The sequence below is a fragment of the Notolepis coatsorum genome (assembly GCF_963971535.1).
Source record: "Notolepis coatsorum genome assembly, chromosome: 16".
Taxonomy (NCBI): domain Eukaryota; kingdom Metazoa; phylum Chordata; class Actinopteri; order Aulopiformes; family Paralepididae; genus Notolepis; species Notolepis coatsorum.
The window spans coordinates 54,469,876-54,482,459 of record NC_140180.1 but is presented as its reverse complement, the minus strand read 5'-3'; positions in this window follow the sequence as shown (position 1 = coordinate 54,482,459).

Here is a 12,584-nt window from a genome sequence, read left to right as displayed (position 1 = left end):
CCGAATAACCTAATACAACATATAAGAACAACATAATATAACACCTAATAATAACATAAGACCTCTGCCTTTAATTAACATGCAACATCTTACTGGGTTTATGGCAGAAACAAGAGATCAAGGGCATACACCTATGGTAGTGCTATAGGGAAGGTTACAGGGTCAAATAAATCAACAGGTTTCATTGAATATTCACCAATTCTGTGACCGAGCAACTGGGGTCATGGTGATATGCTAATTAGAACATGTAAATGTTTGGCCTGATGGTGGCACTAGAGGAAAGGGCATGGGGTCACCAATAGCAATAGATTCCTTCATTCAATTCAATATTTATTTAATCTCGAAAGATCATTGAGAGCAAACTCTCATTTGCAATGATGTTGAGAATTACAGCATACAATAAATTATACAATTAAACAATTAAGAGCAACTGCAGACTGGGGTGAAAAGGTTGGTAAGGATTTAAACCAATACAAACTAATGTATGCATTTTAAAGTACATTGCAAGACGTTCCTCGTGTCTGGGGCACAGAAGCTAAAAGCAGATTTCCCAAGTGCATTGCAACGTCTGGGGGCTTGAAGTGTCATCATTGGAGCGAGTATGATAAGGTCCAGAGGTCCAGTCTAATAAAGTGATATAAGGTGGAAGATATCCAACAGATTCTAGTGCAAATCAAATCTCTTTGCCAGAGAGGACCACCCAACCTTATTGTACAGGATACAATGATGAGTAGTTGGGCCTGGCCGTATGGGAGTTGAGGCATACTATAGGTAGAGGTAGATTAATAATATAAACTCTGAGAGCTTTCATACTTGACATGCTAGTAGGCAGGATATTCCTCTAGCTAATAGAAACAAATTGGATGTGAATATTGATGTATGCAGGAAATATAGACCTATTATAAAACCGGTAGCTCAAATCAAGCAAGCTGATAGCATAATCTGAATCAAATGGATAAAGCGATGATTTTATCCAGATTATTTGATTATTGCCGCTTCCACAACATGTATTAATCCAGCTACTAACAGGGAAAATGGATACATTAGCGGTAAAGGAATATAGCAAGATGATCGGTTACGATCATTGAACGGGTGTCAGTTAAACTGGGCATGTGTCAACCCCAGTCCTGTTACAGCGGCTCAAATATTTTGACAAACTGACCACATATACTGTACTCTGGTAGAAGAAACAATCCCCTCCACCAAAATTAAAATCTACCCAAATCAAAAGCCCTGGGTAGACAAATCCGTCCGTGAGGCTCTGAAAGTGCGCACATCAGCATACAACACCGGGCTGGTGACAGGCAACATGGAAGAACACAAGATGGCAAGATACAACGTCAGGAGAGCAGTAATAGAGGAAAAACGGCGTTACAGGGATAAAGTTGAACTTCAGTTTGAACAGGCTGACTCTAGAGGCATGTGGCAGGGCCTCAGAACAATGACAGACTACAAAGGCACCCCCCTCAAACTGAACAGTGACATCTCCTTAGCAAATGATCTCAATTCCTTCTATGCAAGGTTTGAGGCTGTGAATAACAACACCAGCCTACAAACCACGGCAATGGGGGGGGGGGGGGGGGGGTCTGCTGATGGAGACTCAGTGTTCAGGGTAACAGAGCATGAGGTGAGACGGATCTTTAAAAAAGTGAATATCAGGAAGGCAGCAGGACCGGACGGCATCCCCGGCCGCGTCCTAAAAGTCTGTGCCGACCAACTGGCCCCGGTATTCACTGACATCTTCAACCTGTCCTTGGAACAGGCTGTCATCCCCACCTGTCTGAAGAAGTCCACCATCATCCCTGTACCCAAAAAATCTACGCCCGCTTGCCTCAACGACTACCGCCCTGTAGCCCTCACCTCCATAGCCATGAAGTGCTTTGAGAAGCTAGTGAAGGGCTACATCTGTTCCTCCCTCCCCATCAACCTGGACCCTCTGCAATTTGCATATCGCCCCAACAGGTCCACGGAGGACGCCATAGCCCATGTGCTGCACACAGCAGCATCACACCTGGACAAGAGGCAGGGGAACTATGTGAGAATGCTGTTCATCGACTACAGCTCAGCATTCAATACCATAGTCCCCTCCAAACTCATAGCCAAGCTCAGGGACCTGGGCTTGAACTATGACCTCTGCCAGTGGGTCTTGGACTTCCTGACGGGCAGACCCCAGGTGGTAAGAGCCGGCAACTGCACCTCCTCATCCATCACGCTCAACATAGGGGCCCCCCAGGGCTGTGTTCTGAGCCCCCTCCTCTACTCCCTGTACACACATGACTGCGTAGCACAGCGGAACAACAACACCATCATCAAATTTGCTGATGACACAGTAGTGGTGGGCCTGATCTCTGCCAACGACGAAAGGGCCTACCTGGAAGAGGTAGAGAACCTGTCACAGTGGTGTCAGGAGAACTGCCTCTCCCTGAACGTCAGCAAAACAAAAGAGATGATTGTGGACTTCAGGAGGTCGGGGGTCAAGGACTACAGCCCCCTCAGCATCGACGGGGCACCGGTTGAGAGAGTGAACAGTTTCAAGTACCTCGGAGCCCACATATCCGAGGACTTGACATGGACCACACACATTGACAGTGTTGTGAAGAAGGCACGACAACGCCTCTACTTCCTCAGGCGCCTAAGGAAGTTCCAAGTCAGTCAGAAGATCCTTAGGAACTTCTACTCATGTACAATAGAGAGCATCCTGACCGGCAACATCACCTCCTGGTTTGGGAATAGCACTGCACAAGACCGTAGCAGACTACAAAGAGTGACACGTTCAGCCGAACGCACAATTGGAGGGGGGCTTCCCACCCTCCAGAACATTTACAACAAGCGGTGCAAGGGGAAGGCTAAGAGAATTATTAAGGACTCGAGCCACCCGAACAACTGCCTCTTTGAACTGCTGCGGTCAGGCAAGCGATACCGGAGTCTTAAGGCGAGCACAGAAAGACTCAGAAGAAGCTTCTATCCCCAGGCCATCAGGCTGCTAAACGAACAATAAACACTATGCAACAACCATCAAATGCACACAGCACACACACCCACACGCACACACTCACTCAAACAAACAACACACTGCAGCACCCACTCTCCACACTTTAGATCACACAAACACACTTTACACTTTATATTTATTGATAAAGGATTTGCACTACAACTTGTACACCTACTGTGAATTGTACCTAAATTGCACCTCGTCCCATTTCTGCCTTGCACTATTGTATATTAGTACACTGCACAGTATTGTATATTGTATGGTAACTACGTCTATTCTGCATCGAACATTGTACATATGTCTAAACTGAACACTGTGACCTCATTTTTTTACTTCTAATTTTACTATGTTATTTTATTTCATACTTATCCTGTCTTGCACAGTCTCTGGAGCGTAACAGTAAGAAGCATTTTGTATAAAAGTATTCTGTACTTCTGTATGACAAATATTAAAGAAACTTGAAACTTGAAACTTGAAACTTGAAACATCTAAATGGTGACATTCTCACCTGAACAAATAGTAAAACTGTATAATAATGGTCCTACAGTAGGGCCTGGTCTACAAGATACACTACACGACCAAGGTACCCATGTACATGTCAAAATACTTCCCAAAGGTCAGTGAATACCACGATCACAACACCAGAGGGAGCTCCACAAATCATGTTAAACCCAGATTCGGCTCAAACAAGGGACTAAACACGTTTCGCAATTATGCCACATCAATGTGGAACGCCCTACCCAAAGCTGTAAAGGAATGTGAATCACTACCCACCTTCAAAAACACTCTAAAAAAACACCTACGGGAGACTGCAATTCGAAACTGGCCCCTACGAATGTCATAACCCAGTTGTACAGTAAATGACCAAGTATGGCTTTGTCAGTATTCCAATGTACAGTGTACAGTGTCCCCCCCCCTACCCAACCCCCCCCCCCCACCTACCCAACCTCCTCCAATGTACAGTTTCTACGTCTGGACACATTTTGTATCACAAACAGTACTGTATTTGCAAATCTGGTATGTCATAAATGTATAGATGTAGCAGTACTGTCTATCTGTATGTTGTGTATGTCATATATGTTATGATGAATTGAAAATGGGGGACCCTGATGTAAACAAGACGGAAGTCTTTCTCTGCATCCCCTTAACAATTGTATGTATTGAGCTGTACTGTACCCATTCTGCAATCTGTTAATACACTTTTCAATCAATCAATCAATCAATCAATCAGGTCGTACGATAAAACAGTGTTGGCCTTCGTAAAATAGTCAACGAATATGCCCATTGGTGCAAAATGCATTCTATATAGGTTACATTGTACCTACACCGGATCCGCCAAATTCAGGAAAAGAAGGCTGCATTTCACAACTGTATTTGCATCTGCATCTGTGGAGTGTGACACACACAGTTTGTCAGTAGGTGCACAAAAATGGCAACATACACATTAATAAGGTAAATAAATAAATAAAACCAAATAATGAAATCAATATAACACTAGCCTGTGATGAAGAAAAATAATGCCAGCTAGTTGTTAGTGTGTGTTGCATAGCAACCGCCTTGTAGTGCAGGCAGCCAGGAGAGGCTATTTTTATTTTGAGCATTATTATTTACAAATAAAAATGATTTACATTTAAGTGTGTCATATTGCCATAGCCTACTTGGTGTATTTTATAAAGGCAATAGCTCACTTCATGGCCTGTTGTGAGCTATTGCTTAATTTAAAAAAGAATATGTCTATGCTGAATGTTGTAGTAGCTGTAATTAGACAATGTCACTTGTGTAGACGTAACATGCATAGTCAGGGAGTTACATCGCTACATGTATGAGGTGTCCCCGACCAAAGAAAATGTAACATTGACTAGCAGCTCCAATATAACACCACCCAGAATCTGGGATGAGAAGAATACTGACACATTTAACTAATAAAAGTAATACTTCTTGCTTTGCCTATTGAATCTTCTGTGTATGTGCAAGACTCTGACATGCTCCAATCGCCTACCAGCACCTCCACCTGCTATAACAGGCGGTAAACGCAGGCAATCAACGTCCCCCATTGCTTTCACACATTGGTTTGTACCTCATGTGAATTATTCTTCTTCAATGGCGACGTCAAGATAAAAGAAAAAAAAACAAAACAGAAATGTCCCAACAGCTCTTTTCAGGGCCAAAGGCACTTGCCGCAGGTGTGCTTCCTGACTGACGGCACTGAGTCCCGGTGCTCTCCGATCTCTGCTGCCTGCTGTGCCTCGGTGAACCCCATGGCTTGAGAGAGCCTTGGACTCAGATGACTGCTGCGCTGTATTTAATTTTTTTATAAAAAGAGGCCGTCAACGACCGGCCCACTACTAGGCTGGGACAGCGGCCCATTGGTACTGACTGACACTGGGCTGGCCCAATCACATCTCTTACAAAGCACCCCCCCTCCCCCCGTCACTAGGCTGGGACAGCAGGCCCATCAGCTGGCCTAATAATCACATGTCTTACTAAGCCCCCCCTTCTCTCTCACCTGTTTCTCGTGTAAGAACAGATGCCGCTCAGAGCGAAAAGAAATTGATAAACAGAAGAAGCGTAAGGGGGGTGCAGAGAAATTGCATGCAATCTAGAGGCGGATGCTGCCAAATGTACTAAAATAACAGAAATGTTTGCTGAAGCTTCAACGTTGTCATCCACAATAGTGCAGCAACAGCCTCAGGTGGCCCACTGCCAGGCTGAGAAGCAGACACAGGCAGTGGAGCAGGCATGTGAGCTTCACAGGGCCAAGAGACAGAGTGAGCAGGAGTGTGTGTGCCATGCCATGATGATTAATTCAATTAATGTCAATAATAATATGAATGATAACATACTCGTAATAACGCTATCATAAAGTGAGACCGTCAACTACTGCTGGTGGTCTCTCAGTCAGTCAATGTCAAATAGTGCAGCATAAGCTATTGGCATTGTTTTTGTAGCTAATGCAGTTAACTAGCTAACGTTGCTGTGAGTGACCTGACCTAGGTCCATATTGTATCATCATAATATTATTAAAAAAATCATTAGGATAAGGGTTCCCTTGATAAAGATGCATGAAAAGGCTGTATAATATACAACACCTGCAGCTCAACTGCCAAACTGCTTTTTTGATTTGATTAGATTTGTATTTGGAAATTAAAAACACATCATAAAAACAAATTATCTTGACCAATTTGTATTCCTGAGGATATCACCTAAAAGCATTAATTAAAACACTTATTTCCAAGGTGGTCCTCGATGGAAGACATAAAAAGAAACATAAAAACACAGCACATATAGCCTACTCAACTGCACATTTTTGCTCAACTGTGAAAATGTATGCCTACTTATGTATTAGCCTACAGGGAAAAACACATTCACAACAGGCAGCAATATTTATTTTCAGCCAAGTATGGTAATAAGGTAACTATTAGGATATATGGATTACTTACTCTTATAACTTATTACTATCTGTGATAGCTCTAGTCTACACCTACACAAATTGTTTTGGTGCTGTCCATTGAGCATGCACCTTCACGTGGTAGGCACATTAACTGTAGGTCAAACTCCCCAAACAAACAAGCACACCATTGATTTAATTGCCATATAAATCACATACAAAGATCTAACTATTACTCCTCTCTGAACATTAATATAAAACAAAAAGGTGATCTATTAACTGTGTTAACTGTATTAATTCATCATTGATATTTGAATACTTGAAATCTGTATGAACTCAGTAGTTAGTATCAAATGAAATAAGATGGAACAGCTCCATGCATTAATTGAATAAACAACTATTTGCTCATTACCAGTATGGTATTGTTTCAATTGTACAGCTTTTTGCACATCTTTGTCAGGAAATTCCAACAATTCTGGACCTGAATGTACCAGTTAATTGTAATCATCTCTCGCTCTCCTTATGTATAGTCATGCCAGGTTGTGGAGGAGAGAGACAGGGATGAACAGGCTATCGACTACTTTGCCCATCCTGAGCCTGCTATGATGCAGGTGTTTTTAAATCGCCACCCAAAACAAGATTCAGCCAAGAGCGAGTGAGTACACTGGTCCACTTGCACTGGTACACTTGTCCATGGCACTTACTACCCAGCTTTGTAGTGGTTTGGGGGAATAGTACAGTAGGTACGCATATTTAAGAACCGCAAGGATGGTGCACTGGTGGATGGTGTCCGACCGATTATGGTGGGCCGGTCTGGGCCAAAAATGCCAGGGCAGATTTTTGGTCCCAGTCCAGGCCTGCTGACTGAGGCAGACCACCCTGACCGAGGCAGATCACCCTGACTGAGGTACAGAAGACCAGACCACCCTGACTGAGGCACAGGCGAGTCCTCATCAGACCTCTCTCTCATATAAAGGCCTTGTCAGGTGCTTCGATGACGCGGTGGCTGCCTTCCATGCAGCAGAGGCAGAGAGAGCCCAACTAGCCTTCCACTTTCAACACTGGCCAGCTCACCCCTCCTCTCAAACCAACAGGACTTTCAGAGAGCAGCCCACCTGCCAGCCTCTGGTCCCTCACCAGCTGTGCCTCTGCTCCCACAACATGTTTATGTTGTGTTAAAAGAAAATAAAGAAAAAACTGATTTTGACCAAATGTATTACATTTTCTTGAAAGAGAAAATATTCCATTGAAACTCACAAACACAACTCTCACCATCTTTACCTTACTGCTAGCAACGCTTCTGGGGTCACAGTGAATGCCAGTCATAAGTTCCCCCAAAGCCTCCCTTGTGTCAGGTGGATATGGCCCTGAAAAATGCTCCTGATTGGGGAGAAATATTGACTTGTATGAATGGCCTTGTCTGTCCTGCGTGTCCTAAGTCGAGCATGTGACGTGATTGAGCAATTCTTCCTTCCCAGTATTCCCCTACATGCAGTATCATGCATGCTCACATAATGCATGCACACACACACAAACCAGAGGCTGCCCTCTTTGCAGATCTCAGCGTGGCACCGGTGCCTTCCTGCTTTGAAGATCATGGCTCTCTCCCTCTGGGGCTACGCCTGGGGCTACACACACCCTCAAGATCCCTATGCTTGCATCGTCTGGCCGCCTGAGACCCACTCCTATTTGGGCTCCCCAGGGGGTCATTGAAATTAAGCAGGCTATTATCTGTCCTGACTCCACTTCCCATCACAGCTGAAACCCTGCCCAATTGTCTGCTGTGGACTAAAAACACACATAAAAAATTACAATGAAAAAATAACCCAAAGAAAACTGTCTTTTACTATGATGTACGCTACTACATGTATGTACTACTATCTACTATGCTATGCTACTATACCTATTAGGGGTGTGTAAATACATCATTATATGCATCTGTATCATCTGTTCAATCAACAAAATGATCTGTATCTGTATTCGGATAGAAGACTGGAAGTGGGCATGGTTTATACCGGAATGTGTTTTTTTATTTAGCAATTATTGTACAATAAAAGATGGGAATAGATGAAATTAACAAATGAACAATACATACGATACATCTGACAAATCTAGCATGAAGCTCAGAATAAAATAACTAGCAGCTTTATTCAGGTGAGGAATAGAGTCTGGTCACTTGCCAGACGCTCTGGAAACCCATCACATAGACGAGAAAGACCAAATCTAATTATTATCTAAATCTAATCACCTGCTCCTACCCTGCACCGTTTTGGAAGGCAGTGAACTAATAAAAATACTGTAAGACTGTAATTACACACATGTGGGGACTGTTTGATTTCTGATCAGGTTTGCTTGGCTTTCAACAAACCTTTTGCCAATGCTGTGGCAAGGAATACACAGGCCCCCTTATTAATGATGATTCTGTTTCTACTTTAAGCCATGTGCCTCAGTTTACCTTTCAGCCTTTTTCTACTAGTCATGTATGAACCATTGCAAGCCAATGATCCCAAGAGCTCAACAGGATAAGTGGTACTTTCTAAAACTGGCTGCTCCATTTATCACAGCAATTAACATTCAATCTTTCGAGTGTATTTCGTAATATTTGGAAATTATCACATGTATTTCCATTACATAAATGTGGTGATAGAAATTACTTTAATAATTACAGACCAATTTCTAAGTTACCATGCCTAGCTAAAATCCTGGAACGTCTAGTAAATAACCAACTCAAGGCATTTATTTCTAGTCACTCTAGTCAACATGAATCTGGTTTCAGAGCCAATCACAGCACTATTTCAGCCATTACATTTGTTACAAATAATATAGTATCTGCTTTGGACAGCAAGAAACATTGTTGAAGTTTACATTTAAGTACCATAAAGATGATATTGTCAGCAAATAAAAATAATTGGCTTATTCTATAAAAACAGAGCCAAAATAAAAATAAAAAAATAAAAATGAGTTACCTTTACTAAGTTTAAAATACCATCCCCCCTCTCTCATGCTCATATGCATGCGTCAGTGCTTCAGAATAGGGTCGTAAAGTAAGACTGTTATTAATTTCTTACAGGTGCATTCCCCTATGCAATGCTTCCTCGACAACACAGTATTTGTTTGTATCTTTAGAGCCCCTGGGCCATCTGACATTGTAAAACAACACTTAATTAATCAAGAAAAGTGATTATGTTATGGTATTACACAATTTAGCAGGCTTTAATTGATGTTGGAGACCTACAGTCAGCAGTAATCATAACAGTGTTGCTTACACTTGGTAATGGATGTTTTGGGTCAAGTGTGCCCAAGTCATTTATGGACACAATGCTACTTTTTTAATTTACCAGGTTTAAGGTTACCTACCGTGCCAACAGTAAAGCATGGAAGGAATTAGGGCCATTCACAATATGCCACCATATTGTGCTGATTGGAATAATAGGATAATCATTATTGTATCTCAAAGGTATAACATACTGTATTGCTGCTTATCAGACATACATTTGAAAGTTTATTTCAGGTTCCTCTTTCAAAAGAAGGACACAGAATGTCATTGATGCAAAGCACACAGATTGAACTGGGAACTCTCTAAAAATCTTGACCCTAACCCATTGGACCTTGGACCATTGGACACCCCACCTTAACTGGCCATTGGACGCAGTGCATGATGCAGTACATGAGATACCAAATTTTTAGTGAGTCCTGATTGAACTGGTCTCACACAAAGTGCCATGCATGTGAGCCACAACTAGGGGCAGAGTGGCTTACTTTAAGTGAGTGAGTGAGTGAGTGAGTGAGTGAGTGAGTGAGTGAGTGAGTGAGTGAGTGAGTGAGTGAGTGAGTGAGTGAGTGAGTGAGTGAGTGAGTGAGTGAGTGAGTGAGTGAGTGAGTGAGTGAGCATCAAACAAATTACAAAACCCTCAACATCATAGATTCCGGTGCAGTCGCCTCCCTGCACTCCCTGTATCAATGCACCGTCGTACCACAACATAAAGCCAATTGAACAGAATCAAATTGTTCAAGCTAGTTGGATTTCGAGGTCAGTCAGGCTTGTGTCAAAATAGTGTTGTGTCAATGTTAACACGCAAACAGGTCACACTCCCACCTGGTGATCAAATCGTAAGCCATCTGCCATCAAAGTGTAGCTCATGGCCCCCTGGTTGGACAACACTGCCACAGATAGATAGAAGCTGTCTTCTTGCACAGAACCCATGGATACCTGGGAGGCTGGAGTGTATTCACTGTCAGCTCTGTGGCACCAGTAGTCTTATGAAGCCACCAGGGTGATTTCTAAAGAATATATCTCTGCCGTGGTTATCTTGAACCACTGGAGCAGAGAAAGAGAGGAAAGAGCCTCAAATCCTTCGTCTCCTCGCTAAGTGCTTCAAAGAGAGAAAGCCGATTTGAGTGACCTGTGAAATTTGCTTTGGACAAAATATCTAGCTTTACAACTCGCATATTAAAGGTGTTGCCACATAGTTTGTGTCAAATGTATTTCCCCACTTTGTAAAAGCCTTTTGTGAGGTTGTTTATCACTGATATCTTATGCTGACAAAATCACAGAGAAGTATAAACTTTCCGGAATGCAATTGTATCTGGTGAAGAATATAACTTTTGAGCCTTGAGATGACATCAGCTTTAATTATTGACATTTACCAAAGGCCATGTCCTTAATATTTCATGAAAGACGCACCTCTCTCATGCCTTACAACCACCTGTACCAACAAGCCATCAAATTTACAGTATATAGCGGCTTGCTTAGCTCCACTCACGCAGAATTTCTCTGTGGGCTGGACAGGCAATATTTGCTTGGGCCTCTGGCCTTGTCCACTGTGACGCAATCAATGGGGAAGTGACTGGGAGCTGAGGATTGCTGTCTGGCGGCATGCCCAGGGCAGGGAACTGCATAAGCAATCCCCCGAATCCAAACAATACCTTGACGTGTCATTTTCCCCTTACTCTGAAAAGTGAACTTGTCTCATGGCAAGAATGTATTAATAATGCTTTGGCACCTGTCCAATTGAAACAGCTTTTCTGTGTATGCTGTAGGCTTAGGAATGTTTGACGATGTATATGCAAAAAGTTGTGAATAAAGTAATTAGAAGAAGTTGTTGTTTGTATTGATGGGTGAATGGGTTCAGAGAGGACTTTTCTTGGGTCCAATAGATAATTCACAGAGACTCAAGGGTTAAACTCAATCTGTTGAAAATGCATTTCTCCTTCAAGATTTTGTCCTTAAAGAAGCTTCAAATGCAAGGTGCAGTAATTAGCCAGAATTTGTTCGATTTCTGCCAGGTTTTAAGCAAAATCCCAACGGGATTGGCTCAGCTTCCTGTGAAATGTTTTCACTTCATTTTCTCTTCTCTGTTTCAAAGAGTATTACATGCCAGAGTCATTAAATATGCTTTTGGCATAAAGGTGACTTTTACCAAAGTTTGTAATTTTCAGTAACTTCCACCTGAATTTGAGAAGCATTATCATACAGTATGCAGATAATGAGAAATATAATGATGACCAAAGATGAAATTAAATAATGTGCTCTGAGAACAGCTGCAAGATTTAAGATTATGAATTAAATATTTAGTTTATTTTTGCATAGTTCTTCATCATAGCAAGTGGGTATAAGTTCAAGTTTTGTTTTATTTGTCACATATAAGGTACATTACAGTGAAATGCTTGGTTCTGTATGACCCTCCTGAAATTGTGCTTCATACAGTAAAAAGGTAAAAGAATGAAGACCAAACACTATACAAAATATACAATATATAAAAATGCAAAAATGAGGTAGAGAGGTAGTGCAAATCTTTTAGTAATAAATAGATAACATATGGTGTAGTGTTTTTAAAGTGTCTAAACTAAAGTGAATGTTAAAGGTGAATGTTTAAAGTGAGTGTGTGCATTTGGATGTGTGTGCAATGAATGTTTTTTTTTTATCCGCTTTTTTCTCCTCTTTTTCAATTTTTCTCCCATCCCAATTTCACTGTGCCAATTCTCCCCTCCCCTGTCTTGAAAGTTGCTCGCATATGCCCCCCACTGGCCGGTTGTAGGGAGGATAGAAGCCTTGCATCACGTGTCCCCTCCGGTACACAAGGAGGCAGCCTGTCACATCTTTTCACCTGCCAGCGCGGACACTCATTGGCGAGGTACACGTAACGTGTGGGAGGCTCACACTATACCCATCGACTTCCACCCGCTAACTGTACCAATTGAGTT